Raw genomic sequence first — 23,854 nt, 5'->3', positions numbered from 1 at the left:
GAAGAAAAGAAGGATTTAGAGACCCGATTCGGTTTGTCACGATCCATTCCTTGAATTCGCGGGATTCATTCAGCAACTCCTACAACCGACGGAACGGTTTTTATAAAAACGGTTTCATGTTCAGTAGCGGGTTCAAATTACAAAGTAATTTCAAAGTCTAGCAAAAATTCATCACGTAAGCCGAAGACAAATCGAAGAAAGAAAGAAACGTATGTATGTATGTTGCCCATCAATAAACTATCTTATATAATACATATGTTCAATAAATGCTAGAAAATACCAACATTCTTTAACGAAACCATTTGATAGGGGAAATGGCTCTAATGTTGGCCTGTGGATCTAAGATTGGGCCCATCGCTAAAAATCTGCTATATATCAATTAATGGATATTTGGATATTTTTGGTCGCTATTGAAAATTTAGTCGATTGCTGAATTTATGTACGGGCCCAAATTAGGGGCATTTACGCCGACATTAGAGCCATTTCCCCTACTATGAATTTTGTTTTAAAACTTGTTGGCTTAAAAATTCAATACATCCCAAATGACAGCTTTCGTTTTCTGTCGATAAGTGAGTAATATGTGAACTGCCCATAATCCCATATCAGTCCCATATGGAAAAAGTATGCATTGAGAAAATGGCAGTCGAAGTTACGAAGTACGTTTCCTATGTAAATAGTTGAAAAATCATAGTAAATTTATTACCATGTTTTTAAGTTAAAATCAATTGCATTGAAGCTGGCATGTTTTGCTACATCAGCGAAAAATATGGCAACTCGAAAATCAGAACTGCAACTTCACCTCTGGACGATTGAAGCACAGAGAACAGACATTGAGGCTCGAATAAAAGTTCTCTAAAAACTTGTGTAAAGATACCTATTTGACTTAAACGCCACTAACGGCGACTTCCCCACATAAAAACCCTCTTTGACAACATGATGGCGCTGGCGTTGCAAAACTTACACTAGACACTAAGTGCTGGTAGCGCCAAGTGGCAATTTTCAACAGATAATTTATCGATACTAGTGGAAGTGGAAAATTTATAGAGAAAATCAGGAGATGCTAACACCACGTACCGGCGACGTTTCCACTTAACTTTACACAAGTTTCTGATCGAACTTGGACGTCTGTTCTCTGTGATTGAAGGTAAGAATGGGGCCGATATGCGATTACTTTGCTTGATGGGACAAACTGACTTGATGTTGTTTTCACATTTTTCTTCTTCTTTCCTTTATTTAACGTCAGTCTCTGTTCCGCAATCTAGTGCCAATCACCGACGGACATCGATTGCCATCCATTTACAGCAATCGAATGTGCAGGAAGGCAGCTTCCACCCTTGCGTAGGATGTCGCACTCATTCAACACCACACATAGGCCGGGATCAACGGGTTCACTGCCCTTCCGAAGGAAAACGTGACCAGAGATTTGTATGAGTCAGAAAAATCCCACCGACCTCGGCTGGGATTGAACCCGGACCCATTGTGGTGAGAAAGCAGTCACGCCTACCACTACACCCCGGCGCCGGCTTTTCACATTTTTCATGATCGAAGTCCGTAGTTTTATCACATAGGGTTAAATACCCCATTTCCGGCCAATTAAGCACAACCCGCACTTCGTATTTTTAAATCTAGCGCAGTTTAGCACCAAACGGAATGTTATTATTACTGATGGCTTCCAAATTTATTTACCTTTCCGTGTATACCGTAAGATTTGATAAAGAGAAACCAATCGTTGGTATATTGTCAAAATTCTAACACTGCTTCTTGACGCCAAACTCGGCCTACGGATTCTAAACTCGGCCTAACGCATTGAAACACCATTGAAACACCAATGAATTCACTTCAGCCTATCGGATGAAGATAAAACATGATTCGTTCGGAGCGCTTCTTTTGTTTTTAGGAATAATGGGTGCAAACCTTCATATCACGCGTTCTCATTGACTTCGTTCGGTAGCTTATTAACTAAAGTATCCTACCAAGCGCATCATTGACTTGTTAGCTCTGAAATCATGGATTTATTTGAAGTTTTCTGTTCGATAGGCCCAAAATGGGCGATTAGGCCGAAGTAGTTCTCTACCCTAATATGAAAGCAGATGCCAATTGATAGTGGATAGCGTTGTTATCTCAAACTTAACGAAAATCCATATGGAACTGATATGCAATGTCTGCTGTTCGAATGTTCCGCAGAACATTTTGGCGTGATCAGATTTTAAAAAAGTGGGGCATATCTCAATTGCATTTTTAATTTCAAATGCAAAAAATCGCAAAGTTGGCAACACTGGAGAAACAATATGATTACGAGAGCAAAGTCGAGCTATCAGTGTCAATCGAAGCTCCTGCTATTACACTATATACTGTCCGAATATAGGATCAAATCCCATTTTTAAATTTATGTACCAGTCAAATTGCTTTTTGACGTAATCACCTTCTGATCAAAATAGTTTTCGATGTTACTTAAGTCACCCAATTTCTATGGAGATGCCGTTTGACTTAAGTAACAGCGCTGAGAATCCCGTGAAAAGTGTACGTTCGTCGTTTCGCTTTCTCATTATTAAAGTGAATAAATCGAACTGTTTGTTGCTAAGATGATTTCGGTGGTCCTCAAATGATGAATGGGCTGCACGTAAGGAGACGTGATTAATGATTCTCCCGAATATCCTGATAAATACACTTTGACTTAAGTAACATTAGGAAGCCACCAATCGACGTATAGTAACTTTTGACTCAAAAACCAGTATTTTTAGCATGAAAGCTAGCGATCTGCTTCGTATGATTAAAACCCTGCTTAATATGGTAAACATTGCTATCACTATGAGATTATTATGTGTTTAATTGGAAATAGGAATAACTTTTCGGTCATCAAAACAAAACTTTATTTTTCTCGGATCGGTGTGAATGTTACTTTCGATGTAATGAAAATTTACTCTTGATTATATCATTCGATTGTACGTCCAGAGATGTATAATACCCCGTTCACATTACAGCCTATATCACGTAATATAGGCTGTCTTGCAATTAGCACTCATACATAGGATTTCAAGTGAAAACTGAGGAAATGACACATAGTACTAGATTTGTGCTGCAACATGTAAAGAAATAGAAAATCCATCTCCCACCCAATCATCCTTTCACATATATACCAAATTGATATTTTAGAGCAACCATCAAAATAAACAGACAATACATGAAAATGCTAGTTGCCAGTTGCTTTAAAGACTAGTTGCCTCCCTAAGCGGACCCCCCGCATCCTAACTCTTTTGTTAATCTACTTAATGTTATTAGCCTGTCTAAATTTTCTTATTTAAGTTCGTTTGATGATTAGGATATCTCATTAGCCTAATTTAATAAATAATTGAAATCTTTAATCTACCTAATCAATTATAACCCATGCTTTATTAAGTACCTGCACTTGTGTATGTAATCTAAAATTTAACGTGTATCAAGTTGTTTTTGCCTTTGACCTATATTTATTATATATTAGTTAGACCCAGGTGACACCTTAAAGTGACCAAAATGCTTCACTTTGAAGATAGCTTCCTAGCTGATTTTTAAACTATATAGGGTATATGCTCCAACTACACTCACACGTTTTCACTGTGCCGTCCCACAAAATTACGTATGGATATATCACAATAGAAGCATGCCACAGTGGAAATCCCGAGCCATAGTTCAAACACTTATCCCAAATCAAAATAAAGCACATATAAAATTAGTTACAATCCTTGTGGCCCGAGGTAGACAACCCTTCCGTGAAGTAAGAGATGTATTGGGAACCCGTGATCTTCCCTACATGCAGGCGATCTACGAATTCCTTTGTTCGTCTTTCCAAACAATTTCCAGCCATTGTATCCCAGTCTTATTATCCTTCTGTTTCTGTGCTACTTGCCCCTGCCCAGCCAGGATTTGGTCAACCGTCCGAGAGTTCTGAAGGAGGCTTCAGAAATCAGTTTCCTACCTAGCTCCTTCCAATCGAAATTGTTACCCATGTTACGAGCCCGCCACGAGTAATTGGTAGCCAATATTAACATAGAACTACTGCTGTTTAAAATGTAAATTCAAGCATTACTGAAATTTGGCTCCGCAAAGTGTCACACACGACTAAGCCTAGTAAATAAATGAACTAGTTAAAAAAAAGATTAGTTACAATACCATGTACAAAAATGGTGTTCAACATTGTTCCCTGAGTAATACCTCAATGAAAACAACAATGAAAGCTTGTCACGCAAGTAGAAGGAGCACTGTTGGGCATTTTCTGAAATATTTCAAAAGTATAATTCCCTTGAAAACCCAAATAAATCTATCTGCGTATTGGTGGGGGCGACCCCGGCGTACATCCGTACCTCTCACGCCAAAGTCACGAGTTCAAATCTCACCCCCGGACAAGTCACGAATGACCCAAGAGTGTTAAAGTGACTATAATAAAAAAAAAAAAATCTATCTGCGTAAAAAAATAAGAGTGATTTGCGGCAAAACCCGCCAGTATCGCACCCAACGTCAGTGCCCATACGTAAGCGTACTACAACGCGGCTCTCAAACAAAGGAGTAACAAGTGTGATACTATCACTTCAGGCTAGAAAGAACTTTGGTTCTCTCATGCAATGCTTCATAAGAGAGGAGAAGCTCAGTACTCCTCATCGAATGCTCATGACGCTATTCTGCCACGGCATGAGCCAACGATGCCGTAGCTAAACCAACCGTCTCCAACGTTCCACTATGAAGCATAAGATTAAGCCCGCCCACCAACGTCCAGGTTAAAAACTAGCCAAAGGGATGTTCATTGTAACAAGACATCATTCTATTCAAAGGCGCGTTCCTGGCATAGTTTTTTCTTTGGTTCTTAATATAAAACATGTTTCTGTTTCTTAAGGAACGAGTGAGAGCATACACTTTTAGATTTTCTAAAATCTCTGTGGCATTCACTCTTTGTGCTACAACATCGTTTATTAAAGCTATAATTGCAAACTGCCTTCGCGTTTCAAGTGCATCCAAATTGATCAACATACATCGAGGCTCATAAGATGGCAAGAGTAAACTCGTCCAGCCTAACTTTCTTAGAGCAAATAATAGAAACTGTTTTTGAACTGATTCAATGCGGTTTATATGAGTATCTTGATATGGAACCCAGACTATACTACAGTACTCAAGGAGGGGCCGGTACGGTTGCTCTTAGATGCAGTGTTGCCCTGAAAGCAATCGATTAATCATATCAGAAAGTTCTTGAAAATAAATTAATAACTAATTTTTATGGCATTCACCTAGAAAGTCATCTGTCTGTAGTTGTAGCTGGGAAAATTTCATATAAGTACAGATCATTATGGTGATGGGTAATGGTTCACTTTTCCCATAGTAATCTATCTATCTATCTATCTATCTATATATATAAAAATGAATTTCTGTCTGTCTGTCTGACCCTTATAGACTCGGAAACTTTTGAACCGATTGGCGTGAAAATTTGTATACAGGGGTTGTTGGGGCCGTGGAAGGTTCTTATGATGGTTCGAGACCCCTCCCCCTTCTGTAAGGGGGGGCTCCCATACAAATGAAACAGAAATTTCTGCATAACTCGAGAACTAATCAAGCAAATGGAACCAAATTAGGCAAGTGGGGGCGAGTGTGGGGGTATAAGGAGATAATCATAGGGGGTACCCCTTAGATAATAGGGGGGGGGGGGGGGCTACGTACAATATAGCATGCTTTTTTTTTAAATCGGCGCATAAACTCAAGCTAATATTGAATCTCGAGCAAGGCCGGGCACACTCAACTAGTTCCCATATAAACTTCAAAGAGCCAATGCAGTAAAGGGTGATACGGTCAAAATTTGGTCAATATCAACTTGACGTATTTCTTTCAATTTTGCATTTAAAAAACCTGAACACCCCTCATTTTGAAGGTGTGTGTGTGTGTAGAATGTTGTTCCTATTTTGATTTTGGAATTCACTCTTCAGTTGTCAAAATGCCGTCCAAGCAAGAAGAGCAGCGTATCAAAATTTTGCTCGCGCATCGCGAAAATCCGAGCTACTCGCACGCAAAGTTGGCAAAATCGCTAAAAGTTGCCAAATCAACCATTACAAATGTAATTAAAGTGTTTGGGGAACGTTTGTCGACAGCCAGGAAGTCTGGATCGGGGGGAAATCGAAAACCGGAAGCCGCTGAGACGACAAAGAGAGTTGCCGGTAGTTTCAAGCGAAACCCTAACCTCTCTCTCCTAGATGCCGCAAATAAGCTGGGTGTATCGTCTACAACCGTGCATCGAGCCAAAAAACCGAGCCGGACTATCGACTTACAAGAAGGTAGTGACTCCAAATCACGCTGATAAACAAAATACGACGGCCAAAGCGCGATCCCGGAGGCTGTACACGACGATGCTGACGAAGTTTGACTGCGTGGTAATGGACGACGAAACCTACGTCAAAGCCGACTACAAGCAGCTTCCGGGACAGGAGTTTTATACGGCAAAAGAAAGGGGAAAGGTAGCAGATGTTTTCAAGCACATGAAACTGTCAAAGTTCGCAAAGAAATATCTGGTTTGGCAAGCCATCTGTACCTGTGGCTTGAAAAGCAGCATTTTCATAGCTTCCGGGACTGTCAACCAAGAAATTTACGTGAAAGAGTGTTTGAATAAACGTCTGCTGCTTTTCCTGAAGAAACACGGTTGTTCCGTACTGTTTTGGCCGGATTTGGCATCTTGCCATTACGGTAAAAAGGCCATGGAGTGGTACGCCGCCAACAACGTGCAGGTGGTTCCCAAGGACAAGAACCCTCCCAACACGCCAGAGCTCCGCCCAATTGAGAAATACTGGGCTATTGTCAAGCGGAACCTAAAGAAGACCAAAAAAACTGCTAAGGGCGAGCAGCAGTTCAAGGCAAACTGGCTTTCTGCGGCGAAGAAGGTGGACAAGGTGGCTGTACAAAATCTGATGGCAGGGGTCAAGCGTAAGGCTCGGCAATTCGGATTTGGAAAAGCGGAAGCCTAATTGAATATTTTTCCTGAATTTTATACTAATTGAACTTGAAAAAGAAATTTAATTTGATTTTTTAAATAAACGATTTCACCGATTTACACGCGTTTTCCCTTGACCAAATTTTGACCGTATCACCCTTTATGAGTTCGCATCCAAATGAGCTAAAATTTTGGGAGAATGATTTGGAATCGATTGAGTTTGGTGGAACCACCCTAATAAAGTATATTTAGCACAATGCTTCTCCAAAGCTTCGTTTCTCTCGTGATCCTACTCAAATTACGTGGCGTAATTGGCATTTACAATTATTTTCTTTGATATCCTCACAATATGGCAGATTCCCATTCTAATACAGTAAAATTAACGTTTTTATGGTTGCTATAAAAGAATTCCATCAGAATTGATTATGTATCCCATTTCTGTATGTACCAGATCAAAAAATGAGGGATTGAATTTGATTTCAAAGTTCAAAAAGAGTAATTTTATAAAATATCGCTAAAGCCTTGTTAGTTGCTGCAATTTTCACGGATTCCCACATAAGTAGTGGAAGTCAGCCCCAGTGTACCTTATTAAAAAAACTGAACCATGATGCAAAACCGCTTTTAAAAAGTACATTCAAAGAGCCCCCTACAATGCCACCGTAACGATTCAAATTCAAAGATCAATATTGAACCAATAATGTACAGACTTGTACAGAGCCAGAGGAGACCCTGAGGTCGGTACGGTGATAATGGTTTCTTGCTCCAAAGCAAACTTTGATAAAATCCAATACATACCGTGTAGCTGTGCGCTTTCCAACCAAGGACTATTTTGAAGCTCAAAAAATATGGAGCACGATCGGAGTCAGTAACGGCAGAAAGAGTAGAAAACCGCGCGTTAGGCAAAGGCATGCTAAGATTTTGAGCAAACAATTCGAGCTGCTGCATTTTTTCGAGGTGAGTGAGGTGGAGATGTCTCCGAACACGAACACGAGATGAAAAACAAAAATTAGCTGCTCCCATGACCAGGTAACAGTGAGCGATTGACTTGTTACAATGAAAATAGAAAATCAAAATATAATTTGAGCATATTTGCCGCCGGCAATATGTTGTACAAATGTTGCTTGGTATATGCAAATGAAGTGGAAATTATTTCCGTCACGTGTCGATTGATTATTGTAACACCGTCAGAAGAAGCTGTGGAGAGCTATGGGTGAGAAAATAATCACCACTATTTTTTTCGAGTGCTGCTATGGGGGATAATAAATGCACCTATCTTAAGGATATTTTGGAGGCTGCCTCTAATGGCTGCAGTCATGGCTGCCATCTTTCGCCTTCTTGCTGTCCTCCCGTACGTCACCAAGGATACCACTGTTACGGCAAATGATGAAGAAATATTCTAAATCAATGCAACTAACCCGACGAACGTTGGTTTGAATTCAATCACAGTAGAGACAGGAAGTCTTTTTTTTTCAAAATTATAGCTAATCGGAACCTCTAAGATACGGGAAATGGATGTAAAATCGGCTTAAATGCCCTTAATTTGGGCCCATACATAAATTCAGCAATCGACTAGATTTTCAATAGCGACCAAAAATATGCATTAGTACCGTTCCAATGACGATAGATAAAATTGATAAATAACAGATTTTTAGCGATGGGCACAATCTTAGATCCATAGGCCAACATTAGAGCCATTTCCCCTATCTAAATTCCAAGATTTGTGCAACAAAATTAGGCATTAATTTTGATACTTCTTTTCACCACAAAGAACAGACGTTGAAGCTCAAACGAAATTTCTGTAAAAACTAGTGTAAAGATTAATATTCGACTTAAGCGCCACCAACGCCGATTTCCCCACTTAAAAACTCTCTTTGATAACATGATGGCGCTGGCATAACTTACACTAGACACTAAATGCCGGTAGCGCTGAGTGGATATTTTCGACAGAAAATTTATAGACACTAGTGGTCGAAAGTGAAAAATCTGGAATTTATTGCTTCATTTCCATAAAATTGCTGGTAGTAGGTCGTATCAAAACTGCTCGACAATATGATTAATTGAGTAATAGCAAATATACTACATTAACAATATAGTTCACTCTTAGATATTTATCCCATACATCACCCAGGGGACAGGAACTTACTGTTCGACACGTAAGAAAAGGTAACAAATCTATATTTCATTACAATCGAGGGGAGAGTGAGTTGCAATTGTTACACATGAAAAATCAAATTCTATTTATTTATTTATTTGTCGTCAATCAGTGTAGACCGTTTTACAATTGTTGTCTTAAGAGCTATGTTTACAATTTTGTCTTTGTTTATATTTTTTTTTATAATATGTCTTGAGAACAAGTTAAAACATTACTTCTAGCTGACGTTATGCGAGTAATTAAAATATTGCTTTAATTTGGTTGTTGTCATTGTAAAGTCAATGTTATCGCAGTGCTTATGTATCCATCATTTGGTTCAAGGGTCCAAATTTGGCATAATTCGTACGATGAAGATTTGTAGCAAATATATTTCTATTTCGTAAATGCCTAGATGGTGTATATAGAATTTAAGGATGACAATAGTTCTATTGAATCAATTCGATGTGATACGATATCGTTTACGAAAGAAATCATAGCAAATTCACGACGCTTTTTTAATGTTTGGATATTTATGAGCATACACCGAGCTGTGTAAGATGGCAGAGGAAATACAGTCCAACCTAACTTGCGGAGTGCATACAATAGAAACTGCTTTTGAACGGACTCTATTCTTTCTTCGTGTTTTATTGAAAAAGGAGACCAAACTATGCTGCAATATTCTAATATCGATCTTACATAAGAAATGTACAATGTTTTTATCGTATACGGATTGTGAAAGTTGTAGCAGAAACGTTTTATGAAACCAAGCATGTTGTTAGCTCTGTTAATAATTGTGTTATAATCATCGGTGAAAGTAAGTTTTGAGTCCAAAATAACACCTAGATCCCTGACTCTATCACACTTTTCTACGATATGGTTTCCTAAAGTGATTGTTATATCGGGTAGGGTTCGTTTTCTACTAATGGTAATTGAGTTACATTTTTTTTATATTTAATTGTAGCAGGCTTTTTTGGCACCAAGTATGGAATATCTGTATTTCCTCTTTGCATGTGATGATGTCTTTGGCATCTTTTATTTCCAAAAAAAGTTTAATGTCGTCAGCATAGATTAAAACTTTCAATTTCTTAATAATGAAAGATATGTCATTGACGAAGAGAATAAATAAAAGCGGTCCTAAATGGGAGCCTTGAGGAACTCCAGAAGTGACATCAACGGGATTTGATGTCTTTCCTTTGTATTTTACTATTTGATGGCGGTCAGTTAAATATGATTCAAGCCACTTGAGGAGTGCGTAATGAATTCCCATTTTATGAAGTTTAAAAAGAAGCATGGGTATGTCAATTCGAAATCTGTATACAACACTTCTACATGGTTTCCGTTACCCATTGCATTCAAGGAATAATTAACTAATTCGAGCAAATTCGTAGTTGTTGAACGGCCTTTAAAGAAGCCATGTTGCATAGTAGTTATTCTGTTTTTAATTTGAAGAAATAGTTTTTCAATCACAATCGCCTCGAAAAGTTTCGGAATGCAAGAGATAATAGCTATACCACGATAATTACGTATGTCGGATTTTTTGCCAGATTTAAAGATAGGCACTAAAAACGAGTTTTTCCATATTTTAGGGAAGTTTCCGGATTCCAGTGACACATTGAAAATCCAAAATAATGGAGCAGTAAGTTCAGTTGCTAAAGCTTTCATAAAAACTGGTGGAACACCGTCAGGGCCAGGACCTTTAGATGCGTCTAAATTGTTTAAACCGGTCCTGTGTTTTGTCACGGTCCTCTTCTGAAAACGTAGTATAGATTTCTTGGAAGAAATTTGCAAACAAATTGCATATATCATCCGAGTTCTCACCTACCCTATCGTCCAAATGCATCTTTGATGGAAAATTATCAGATTTTAATTTGGTTTTCACATAATTGAAGAATTTCCTAGGACAAGATTTTATTTCAAGTTCAGTTTTTAAATTATACTCCTCAAATGCCATATTCACGGCCAAATTTAACTGATCGCAAATGTCTAAATATTATGCCAAAGTTTCTTCACTATTATATTTTTTATAAAATTTGTGCGCTTTTTGCTTTTGATTTTTTAAATTTTTCAGTTCCCTGTTGTACCAAACCGGATGTTTTGCATGACTCTGACGTCTTCTTCTTCTAGTTGGTACTTCTTCAGGTATTATTTCAAGCAACACATTGTAGAATACGTCAACTGCACATTCAACATTTCCTGCAGTTCTTAATATTGCTTGCCAATCGACAATGTTCAATCTATTTCTGATGTTATCATAATTTGCTGAATTGTAATCAAAGATTTCATCAAATTCGCAGTCGTTGGTTCTTTCATTTAAGTGAACGAATAAAGAATATTCTATTGCTGTGTGAAACATTTCATTTCTCCATATGGGACTTAACGATTTAGTCACACAGAAATCTTCATAAGTATTTGTTAATAAAACGTCTAAATAACAATTTTGTTGATTTTTCACATGGTTAATTTGATTAAGTCCTTCCCCATCCAAAAAATTGTAAATCTCCACTAACCTCGAGACGACCGCGAGTAATCGGTTCAATTCCTTTAACTCTAGATTTAAGACATTAATCATGTATAATGCAAATGATAACTCGGCTCTGTAAAGTTTATTCGATTGAGCCTGTACAAATAAATTAATATAAAAAAAAAATTGATTAAGTCCTAAATGTGCAATTTTGTCAAAAATGAAATGGAGTGTTTCATTTTCCCCAACGACTGGAAGTAAGATTCTTTCATTGTCCATATCAGAAATAAAGTCAACATTGCGTTGGTTAAAGTCCCCATATACATGTACTTTTACTTCAGGGGGTAAACTAGACAAAATTTCTTCCGCTTTTCCAAAAAACTTATCATACGTGTCCTTATGAGCATTGTTCGGAGGAAAGTATACCGAAGCAAAGACATGAGTTTCATCTGCTACTTGCGCTTTTACCCATACATGTCCGAATTCTTTAAATTTAGTAGCCATAATGATTTCTGAATTCAATTAGGTCGAAATCGCTATTAATACTCCACCTCCCGATTTTTTTTCCAGAGTGTAAAGAGTGTATTTTGCGCACAAATAAACAGCTGTAACTTTTTAACTATTATACCAAAAGACTTGAAATTTTCAAGGAGTATGGTTCAAAGAGAACTAAATAAGTAAAAATATGTCATTATTCAAATTTGGGCTTTGATTAAAGTTTAGATCAAGAAAAAAAAGGTTGTCTCAAAAATTGTGTACAGTGGTAAAAAACTGCTTTCCAAATTTTTTAAGTGAAATTTCGGACTAACTGCACAATATTTTGAATTATAATATTTTTATAAACATCGCTTTTATTCCAAGATTCAACACCAACAATTTCCTTGCATAACCGCTGATTATAAATTTGGGACTGTACAAAATTTATTAGACAGCATGTTGTTCTAATGACCATTACCCGAAATAAACCACCTCTTAGACCCTAATAAAAATCACATGTGTACCTTATGGAGTGAACATTCACCTCTGAAAATTACAAGTCATACATAATTAAAAAGTTACAGTTGTTCCGTTTTAAACTTTATAGAATACATTAGTTTCCTTTTCCGACGCAAAGGTGTGCTTGTTGGCTGAAACTCGTATTTATCTCCGGAAAAACAAAAGAGTGAACTATATTGTTAATGTAGTATTGTCGGTCAAGTTGGATACCGGAAAACTCCACACGCGACATTGAATTTCACTTATATATGTATATGTGATAGGGTGGTTCAAATTATCAATTCTGCTAAACACCGATTCTACATCAATATGCGTAGAAGAGCGGTTCTGATCTAATTGGGCTCTGGACATCTTTTTATTCAGGGTCTGATATATAATTTGAACCGCCCTATCGTGTATAGGTACTTGTTTTGAAGCTTGTTTTTATTATTTGTTATTATTAATTTATTAATACACGCAACATTTTGTAAATACAGCGAACTATGTCGGACACCATGTTTAACGTACAGAACGAGAGTAAAATCGATCGTCGCGTGTGGGGTTTTACGGTTTTTAACTGTACCGATAATATAGGTATTTTGATTATAGTTTCCACCATCAAATCCGATGATGTCGCACCGCCAGTGGTGGATAAAGCGGTTTTGCGGTATGGAACTTTTGGAAAAATCGTCGATTTCTCTTCAAACCTTGCTTCTAGCGGTGAGAATTTTTTTACAGTTTGTTATTTTTGGTAATACAGTGCTTTCCCGATTTTGGACTGACAAAACTATTGCAGAATAATGAAATCCTTATAGAGTATGGGGTGCTATGGGATAATATGACCATCAGCGCTTTTTTACGTGTTTTGCAAAACAAATTTAATGGTGTTTCACCCATAATCACTAGAAGAGCTGCAGAACAGTCATCTGGGAAATTGTTTATATCAAGTAGTCTTTTGATAGTACGAGAAAAAACGCTGTTGGTCCTATAACTCCATGGTGCGTTTTACCCTTGTCCTATTATTTGTAAAAACTCTTCTAAACCATCAAATAATTAGAATTATTGAATAAATTTTCCTTTGACGATAATGCAATATATATCCACTTTCAAGCAGAGAAAATGGGGGGGGGCAAAAAACCAGAACTGTATTGAAGTTTGCACGGGGTGGTATCCACTAGTTGCCTAGTGTAGCTCCACTAAAGCCCATTCCTTACTCTCTCTCCTCTGCCTGGATCCCCCCGGGACCATGCTGAAGCGATTACTTCGAGGGGGCTGGCACTTCTCATACTCTCGCCACATGCTCCAGCGTTTCATCCACGTTGCCACACTCCGGGCAGAGGGGTGACGCTGCGTGTCCGAACCGATGCGGGCTTTTCTTGAGGCAGCCGGTTCCAGACAGGAACTGCGTCCGGTGGTAGTTGACTTCTCCGTGTTTTCTGTTAACCTACGTCGAAAGAATCGGTAATAACCGATTTGTCCATCTACCGTTATCCATCGTGTTCCACTCCAATTACCACTTTGCCAAAGACTCCGCTTTCATCACTTTCCGTACTCTACCGGTTTCTGTCCCCCGCCGGGTGATGCCGATAGGGATCATTCCGGTGATGGCGCATACTGCTTCCGATGAGATGGTTCTGTACGCACTCACGACTCGCATGGCCATGAGCCGGAATGTACTGCTCAGTTTCTTTTGGTTCTGCTTCGTTTCCAGTGGTGCAAACCAGGCTGGCTTCCATACCTTAGTATCTAGCCAGAAGATGCCTCTTGATATTGCTGCGAATGATTCAAGCTATTGTGTTGATAGCCTTCGAAGCATTCTCACAGACATATTCGACGTGGCTGTTGAAGTTTAGCCGGTCGTCGATAATCACTCCCAGGTATTTAAACATGCGCTTCGAGGCAAAGGCGTGCGTTGGACCAAGGATGGAGCCTTGTCTCCCGTTGTGATGCTTATCGATCTTTGTCCCATATCTGTCTCGTAGACCAGGACCAGGCTCTGGAAGTAACTCATCAGAATCCTGTACAGGTAGTCAGGAACCCTCATTCTATGCAGCGCTTTGGCAATGGCTTTTCAGCTGCGCTGTTGAACGCATTCTTGACGTCGATCGTTCTCACGGTGCAATATCGATCTCCTCTTCGCTTCTGTTTGGACGCCTTCTCGACTCTCTCGACCATTGTCCGAATTGCATCCACCGTTGATCTCTTTTTCCGGAATCCAAACTGCTTCTCCGACAATCCAAAACAGAAGCTGATAGGGCCGATTAGGTTGAAGCATTGTCCCTGCTATGACGATGCATTGACGATGTTATTTATCTCCGTTGAATTCGAGAGTTTGCGATGACGAAATCTCTTGAAAATTGGAAGTCAATCAAAAATTTTGTGTACAATTCAATGAAATATGTAAAGCTTTTTTTTTATTTTCTAAGAATAAATGTGGCTGACAATGAAGCAATGTTTTTATTGCAATTGAAAAAAAAATGAAACAGGTTTTCCGTGGTAAAAATGATTTTTCCAGCAAACAACAATTCAAAACTAATAATTCCTAGTAGGAGTATATTATATTAATGTGAATGATTTAAAATGTAAAAGGCACATTGGATGAACGACCTGTGCGTTGAATTGATTGATATTTGAATGAAAAAGCACTTAAAATCGTAAATTGTTAATTTTACCCCTATGTACATTTTACCCCCGCTTCCTCTAACATTAGCATTGCAGCGAAGTGTAAGAATAACAATTATTCAAAGCGCAGAGTTTGAGAATTCATGTTTAAAAACTAAAAAATTAAGTGAAATCTGCAGGCTAACAATATCGGGAAAAAAAGCTGACAAAATCGGGAAAGCACTGTAGTGACATTATGTAGGAATAATATATCGGCAACATTGCACCATTATTGATATTTTTAATTAAAAGTAAACTTCACCATATTGCGCATTTTGCACCAAATTAGACTCATGAAGCTCCATATTTAACTTTTATGACCAGTGCGAAAACATTACTGTGTACTTATTTTTAGCGCAGGAGTCTTATCAGGTGTGAAATCCGCAATACATTCTCAAGTCGATTTTCCACCAGCCCATGCGGTTGAAGACCCTTGGTGGAGAGTGCTGTCAGGAGCAGCATGAAATACCTAATTACAGAGTGTTTTTATTGAGGAATGCTATGATTTGTCGGCTTTTCGAATTTAAACAATAAGTACTTTAAGAAGATGAAATTGAAATATTTGAATAAGTTGATCACCAATGCGAACATAAACAAGATTTCGACAGCTGCATCCACACATGTGTTTATTTTGAAACAGTATTTTTGTAAGAACGAATCGTAAACTAGAGTGTTTGACGTGTTTTGAATCAGGGGTTCCCATCAGCCTTCACATTAAGATTTATCTCCCATACCTTGCTGTAGAAATTTTCAAATCTACATGTCATTTTGATATGCTTAGTGGCCGCGAGAGGGAAACTTGTTGTTTAGTCTATATAAGCTTGACACGTTTTTGCGCTATGCAAAGCATGTCGTATAACCACCAGGCGTTTAGCGTCAAGCTTATATCAAGTGTACGTTTTGATGTTTTTCTTTTTCGGACAGTAGGGGGAACGATGGGTAGGTTCGTCATAGACACGATGTGGTCACACTCATGAAATTCAAATATTTTTTTTTATGTTTTGCAAGGATGTCATATTTGCCACTGAAACTAGGATATAGGGGCAATGGCTCTAAAGTTGGCCTATGGATCTAAGATTGGGCAGATCGCTAAAAATCTGCTATTTATCAATTTTAACTAGAAGAACGCGTCATTGGGACGGTACTTATGGATATTTTTTATCACTATTGAAAATTAAGTCGATTACTGAATTTATTTATGAACTCAAATTAGGGGCATTTAGGCTGACATTACATCCATTTCCCCTATTCATTTATTATGTCAGCAAATTTACTTTTTGCTAGCGAGCATTTTATTTCCTTTGGATTTCCGTCCTGCTAGTATTCAGAATTTCCAGAAAGTAAATTTTATCGATTGCTTTCCAAAACAAACCAACAAACTTTCTTCAACAGCTTACATGAAAATCACTCCGGAATGGACTGAAAAAAAATCGCCGAACCGGTCACCATGTGACATGATAAGTTAAACCATAAAAGGACAGGACAACAACAGCAGGACAAACTAATCAGAAAACCGTTAAAAATGGAAAAAAAATATGTTTTTGGACATAATTCAAAACCGGTAGGAGACACCACTGAAATATGTTTTCCTGATTTTCCTTGCGACTTTTCACCACCGACAATGCTTGGTTTATAAGTTATGCTTGGTTTATAAGTTATGCTTGGTTTATAAGTTATGCTTGGTTTATAAGTTATGAATTTTCGAAGTACTTGATGTTCTGGAAAATGCGGAGATCGCAGTAGGCCTCGCTTGAAAGTTGACGTGTTTTTCTTTTGCTACTTATTTTTCGTAAGCGAATTTAAACACATTTTGGCTATAAATTTGTTAATTTGTGTCCATAGTCATAGTTGCAAGTGTTCATAAAGTTATCATTTTGTCAAATATATTATATTAACAATATGATCCATTCATGCCTTTTCCAAACATTGCAATGACGACCCGAAACATATTGCTTCACACACCATCTAGCGTTGAAAAAGGTCAGCAAGAATCATACAATTACATCGAGGGGCGTGAATATAGCACTTATTACAAAAATTATTTCCATTAATTACATTTCGTATTGTTCCACGATAGCTCACTGGTTCAAAATACGATTTCGGAATGTGATGGTTTTCGCGAGAGAAACACTCGAATGCGTCCGTCGTATACAATGTTCAGTTTATTTCTGTTGTTCGTTTCATACAGTGCGGCCAGTTTAATTTAGAGAATAAAATATGATTATTTTTAGTGACAAATATTAATTAAAGAGGTTTCGTTATCTCACAACCGTTCATTCTCCCCCCGTTGAGGCCTGTGGCTCAACAGAAGGCAGCATAGCGATTTTAGTCACCGCCCACTTGTACTCGCTCGTCGCCGTCCGGACCGTGACCACTCGAACGGCTCCGTCTTCACCAGGATGGGTCGCCACTATACGTCCTCGACGCCACTGCTGAGGAGGCAAGTTCTTGTCGACTAACAAGACCATCGCACCGACTTCAAACCGTCTCACACCATCGTGCCATTTCTGACGGCTTTGGAGATTGTGTAGATACTCCTTAGACCACCTACGCCAGAAGTGTTGCTGCATCAACTGGATATGTTGCCATCTGTTTAAGCGCCCGATCTTTTCGTCTTCGTATGATGGTTCCGGTAAGGCTACTGCTGACCTTCCAATTAAAAAATGTGACGGTGTAAGTACTGACATATCGCTTGGATCCTCCGACATCGCGAATAAGAGTCGCGAGTTGAGAATCGCCTCCGTGCGAGCAAGAAATGTATTCATCTCCTCCGTTGTTAATCTGGTTTCACCAACAACTCGTTTCATGTGATACTTCAGCGACTTAACTCCTGCTTCCCAGATCCCACCAAAGTGGGGACTTCTTGGCGGGATAAAATGCCAAGTGATTCCCTTCACCGAGCAGAATTCATCAAACTTTAGACGATGCTGTTGCTCCTCGAATAACCCTTTCAGCGCTGCGAGCTCGTGGTTCGCACCAACGAACGAAGTCCCGTTGTCGGAATACACATCGGACGGAAAGCCACGTCGACTAGCAAAACGATGCAAAGCAGCGATGAAATGGTCCGATGTCAGGTTTGACACTAATTCGAAATGAATCGCCTTCAAAGCCATGCAGACAAAGACGACAACGTGTCCCTTGAATGTCTTCGTGCTTCTTCCTTCTGGTTTCAGTTGGAACGGTCCAGCGTAGTCGATACCAACCCGTGAGAATACTGAGCAGGATTAACGCGAGCCTCCGGAAGGCTACCCATGAACTGACTGCCAAGATTAGGTCGATGCTTCGCACAAATTTGGCATTGCGAAATGATTCGCTTGATGATTGATTTCGCCCGTAGGGGCCAATACCGTTCACGGACAATGGATAACAGTCCGCCTTGTCCCACATGCTGGTTTTCTTCGTGTAGTTTCCGGATCAATGCCTCCGTGACATGGTGTTTTGCCGGCAGCAGCACTTGGTGCTTACCGTCGTATGGTATCGCCGAGTATTTCAGCCGACCGCCCACTCTGATGAGTCCGTCCAGTCCGATGAACGGTACTAAGTTGGATAGACCGTGCCGTTTGCATGATTCAGCTTTCAGCCCTTTCAGTAGATCACCGAACACTTCCTTTTGAAGGACCAAGAACATTGCTCGTTCTGCACTGGTAACTTTGTTGGCGCTGATACTTGTGACGTCACGCTTCTTGTGCACCACGTAGTCGATGAACCTCAGGACATACGCCCAGGCACGCTGTAGTTTACGGTAGTCGCTTACACGATCCAGTCTGATTCCAATGCCCTCTATCACAGTTGCTAGTACTGTCGCTGTTTTGAGTTCCGGTATTTCAAGAACCTCGTCAGCTACGCCTGCTTGCAATTCCAGTTGCTGTAGATGTGGTGAACCTTTCCACCAGAGATCGTAGACCAACAAGTCTACCGGTGATGCACCTCTTGAAATCACGTCAGCAGGATTGCTCTCCGATCGGATGTAGTTCCACTGATAACCTTGAGTCAACTCCACGATTGTTGCCACCCGATTCGAGACAAATTGATTCAGTGCCGACGGTGACTTTTTGAGCCAGCACAATACGATGGAACTATCGCACCACAACTTCACATCGTCGAAATGAATTCTCATCGAAGCAACCACTTTCGTTGTCAAGTCCGCCAGTAGTTTTGCTCCGCATAATTCCAACCGGGGAATCGTCATCGGTTTTAGTGGTGCCACTCGCGATTTGCTTGCAACTAGGTTCACACTAATCGTGCCATCCGCTGTGACACACCTGGTATACATGACCGCTCCATAGGCCCGCATCGAAGCGTCCGAAAATCCATGCAACTCGATTCGTACTGCGTTCTCGGGGATCACACAGCGCTGTTTGTGCATTTCGTTGACGACAGGCAATTGTTGCCTGAACGTAGTCCACTCCTGCAGCAATTCTTCCGGTAGCTCTTCATCCCAGTTCAAGCCAAGACGCCATATATTCTGCATCACCAATTTGGCTGCTGTTATTACCGGTCCCAGGAACCCCAGGGGATCGAATAGGCGACCGATATCGGACAGTACCATTCGCTTCGTCGACGACGTATGTTCACTGATCGGCTGGACGAAGAATGCAAAATAATCCTCAAGCGGGTTCCAAATCCAACCCAGTGCCCTTATCGTGTTGTTGATTCCAGTATCCTCAAAACTAACGAACTTCTCTTGCAGCTCCTCTGGTATTGCCTTCAGTACTTCGGGATTGTTTGAACAAAACTTGTGGACGCCAAATCCTCCACGTTGCAACAGCGATGTTAGCTCGCGATAGATCTTCAACACCTCCTCCGCAGACTTTCCACCAGTTAGGAAATCGTCGATGTAACTGTCGTACCGGATCACTTGTTCAGCTAACGGGAAATCCTTGCATTCGTCCGTTGCCAACTGAATTAGCGCTTTTGTAGCATGATGCGGTGAGCTAGCCACCCCGTACGTCACTGTTTTCAATTCGTACACCTTGCGTACGCCGTTTTTATCCACTCACACTATTTTCTGGAACTTGCGGTCGTTCTTGCTCAGCCAAACCTGGCGATACATTTTAGGCACGTCTGCCGTTAATACCACCGGATGCGCGCAGAACCGAAGAATGATTGTCTGCAGATCGCTTTGGACTGTCGGTCCCACACAAACCGTGTCGTTCAGGGAAACTCCTGATGTCGTGCTGGCCGAGGCATCAAATACCACGCGAACCTTTGTTGTGGAACTCGTGCTGTTGCACGTACACCGGCGGTTGCGGTACAGCAACCTGGTTTTGGCTTGTCGCTGAGGAAGCTGCATCGATCTTCGTGTTTAGACAAATATACAGCTGATTGTGCAGCTCCTCGAAAGTAGCGTACTCTATCCGTTGCTCAGCACGTTCATCCCTAGGAAGTATGGCACAAATATCCGCATTTATCCTCTCGTAGTCGTCAGCACACCTACGAAGTGTTTCCAACTGGAGCTGGAGCAAATGAATGTTGACATTCTCTGTCCGCAGCGTCTCGTTCATCCGCAACAGCTTGTCAACCAGCATACCGCGCCGATCGTATAGCACTTCCAGATTTTTCTCCATGATGATATTCTCTTCTTTCTTCTTCTTCGCCGTTTTCTGATCGGCAACCGACTGCAGTAGATTTTTGCTGCTGCTCCCCGTTAGAGCATCCAAAATATTCCGGCGAGATACTCCCGAAACGTTTCCACGCGGAGTTTCCGAATGGGACATTCACGTACTGTTTGTTTTTCCGACGGCAATATGAATTGCACCAACGCACTGTTTATTTTCTTTTTGTTTGCAGGTTCTATTATTGTCTACATCGTTCGATTGCGACGATGTTTTCACTAGCCAACAAAATGGCGATTTTGTTCTCGCAAAACGTGCTCACACGGTTTCGATTTGGTTTTCAGCCAAAATGGCGTCACTTTTCTTCGTGCCTCGGACACACACTGTTACTTGTGGCGTAGCCTTGGGCCACTTTCCACCGTTCTTCTTGACCTTGCACCTAATTTCGACGTGTCACGGACACTCGCTCTCACTAGTGGCGTAGCCTTGCGCTCAGCACCACTGTTATTCTTCTCGGTCTCGGACCGATTTCACCTGTGCCACGGGCACACACTCGCTGTAGCCTTGGGCCGAATTCAGCACACGGTGCTAAACAACACTTTTCCGAACCGCTCGATCGCGAGGACCATCACTATTCCTCCGGTCATCCGGGAGAATGGACCAAAATGTTCCACGATAGCTCACTGGTTCAAAATACGATTTCGGAATGTGATGGTTTTCGCGAGAGAAACACTCGAATGCGTCCGTCGTATACAATGTTCAGTTTATTTCTGTTGTTCGTTTCGTACAGTGCTGCCAGTTTAGTTTAGAGAATAAAATATGATTATTTTTAGTGGCAAATATTAATTAAAGAGGTTTCGTTATCTCACAACCGTTCACGTATATTACATGAAAATTTGTCTGACGTGTCACTGTTGTCGTCAAATAAAATAATATGCGGAAATACATACATTTGAAATATTATGCAAATTTTCAATTGGTTTACCCCTTGGGAAGATAAATAAATACAGTGGTAGCCTTTTTGACCACATAGGCGCTTTCATCGCTGAAAATTCGGTTCGCCAGCTAAGCGAAAGAGTGGATCATATTGTTAATATAATATATTTGATTTAGTGATATATCGTGTTTTGCCTGTGTTTGCCTTGAGTGGCTCGGTTGAACTTGAATCTAAACTCCAAAATATACAACGCAGATTCAGTTTCATTGTTCGGTGTCGATTTTTATTGCCTCCCGGGAGCCCGGGTCTACGAGTTCGGATGCTACACTTTCGGCGTGTAGTTCTATTGAGAGATCGGTCCGGTTGGTGAATTAAACCGGGAACGTGTTGATAATGTGTCCGTCGCGAGTTTTGGTGGTGATTCGGTGGCCGACGTTGCCGTGAATCAGCAAGTTTTCCGCTTGCAAAAGTACTCGGCTGGTGGTCTCTCGCCGGTGTCGGAGATTGCGAGCAATATGAAAGCTGCCTCGTTGAATACGCCCAACACTGGACGGGTGGCAGTTGGTGGCCGCGAACTGTTCCTGGGGAAAGCACTACACGCGAACCTCCTTTCAGATGACCATGACAATGCAAGAAAATGTGTGTTCGTTAAAGGAAGTATTACGACAAATGTGCATCACGAAATGAGATGCAAAGCTTAGAGAAAATCAAAATTACGGAACCCATGGATTGGAGGATCAAATTAACATGGTGAGACCAGTCCAAATACATTTTACAATTAAAAAAAAACATAAACTAAATACGTGCCAGGTTTGAAAAGAATATTTTCGAACCTGGAAGCGTGTATGTAAGACTAATATCCATTTGATAACGGTGATGCATACATGCGGGGCTTATTGTAAGTGAAAGTAACCTCGGAATGGGCGTGACTCTCCAGACATTCTGAAATGGGTTGCTGGATCTGCAATAGAGCTATCACCTTCTAACTCCCGGACTAAAGCTGTCTACAATGACCATAAATGCGACATTTTAGAGAGAAAGTTTTTCCATAATAACACTGCCGACGGGGGGGTTAGAGGGAATACACACACACACACACTTGATGTTCGGGAAAATGCAAAAACTTTTCTTAGAAAATTAACCACCCTGAATTTTTTGAAACTTTAGTTTGGTCATACTTTTGGGCAACATTTAATAAAATTCAGAGACCCTTCGACCCAAACCTGTCCGATAATTGAAAAAAACAAATTCCAATTTGAAATGCAAAATTAGATGCGTTTATGTTCCCCCGGATACAACGTTCTTTTTCTGTGACTTTATTACGACCCCACTGGGACTTTACGCCGGCGCTGAACTTAGTATTCTTTGAGCACTTCCACAGCTGTTAATTGAGAGCTTCTAAGCCTGTTCCATGTTTACATTAGAACAAGCAACTTTGCAAGAGTCGATTATTTCGAACAAAACCTTTCATAAGTTAATTTGATAGGTTTTATGTATTAGCTGTAATGTATTTACATCATAAAACTACATATTTATGATAAATTTATGTTCACCGGTGAACACATTCAAAAAATAATTACTCTTGAAAGTGACAGCGGGTCACCTCACCTCACTCGTGGCTCAGAAGAAGCGAGCTTAGTTCAAACGAAGAAAAACTAGTGAACTTATTTTTTTTTTCCATCTGATATGGAGAGCGATGCATGGATGATGTATGGAAATCTGAATGGACTGCCAAAATTAACAAGATAAGGAGAAATGTCGAGATATAGAGCATCGAAACTTGAAGCACAGACAAACAGACATAACACATTGAATATTTTTCAATACAAAACATCTTCGCTAAAACACTTTCGCTATCTGTTGAGTCTACAGTGATGGGTAGTATGCTGAACAGATGGCGGTAGTGTGTATACGTCAAGTGCAAGGGTTATTGACTATGTGCGCCACAGGTGGCGATACTACCAACTAAAAACATTTAAATTGATTGTTAAATGCGTGTTCGATGAACAAATTGCCAGAGTTTTGTCTGATTGTCTGTGCTTGAAGTATTGACTGTATAAAATTCACCCTTCTTTAGATCACGTGCTGTACTTATATTTGTCTTAATGTCGGGGTAATGACCATTCGTGGTAGTGGCATTGGGGGTAATGTCATAGAGCGAATTTGGTTTTGATTCAGTTCCAACCTGGATCGGGTA

Source organism: Ochlerotatus camptorhynchus, unplaced genomic scaffold, assembly GCF_037179485.1.
Source record: "Ochlerotatus camptorhynchus isolate MF236.1 unplaced genomic scaffold, CSIRO-AGI_Acam_v1.1 ptg000244l, whole genome shotgun sequence".
In the NCBI taxonomy this organism is placed as follows: Eukaryota; Metazoa; Arthropoda; class Insecta; order Diptera; family Culicidae; genus Ochlerotatus; species Ochlerotatus camptorhynchus.
The sequence above is the reverse complement of the archived record's forward strand: the minus strand, read 5'-3'. Positions refer to the sequence as shown.